Consider the following 334-nt stretch of genomic DNA (forward strand, 5'->3'; position numbering starts at 1 on the left):
ATGGAGTTTGATGGTGAAATTGTTAACTTTAATATTTATGATGCCATGAAATATCTTGATGATGATAATCCTGTTTATTCAATTGATGTGATTGATTCTTTAACACAGGAAGTTTTTGAACTTGATGGAAAAGATGGAATGGAAGTTGCCATTAGTAAGCATCTTGAGAAAGAGTATAAGGAGTTAGCCTTGAGTACTGATTTGCAAGAAATTGTTGCAGCATTGAATGATTTTCTGAAACTACAGCAGTCAAGTAACGTTCCTTATATCACGTTACCAGTTTCTAACAAGAGGCCTTTACCCTCTATTTTGCAGGCCCCCATTCCAGATTTGA

At 35.0% G+C, this 334-nt stretch overlaps 1 pseudogene; it reads left to right on the top strand.

Moving 5' to 3' along the window:
• LOC111985011 (uncharacterized) overlaps positions 1–334 on the top strand; it is a 3,233-nt pseudogene continuing 2,899 nt past the window's right edge.

The sequence above is a fragment of the Quercus suber genome, unplaced genomic scaffold, assembly GCF_002906115.3.
Source record: "Quercus suber isolate HL8 unplaced genomic scaffold, Cork oak 2.0 scaffold_87, whole genome shotgun sequence".
Classification (NCBI taxonomy): Eukaryota; Viridiplantae; Streptophyta; class Magnoliopsida; order Fagales; family Fagaceae; genus Quercus; species Quercus suber.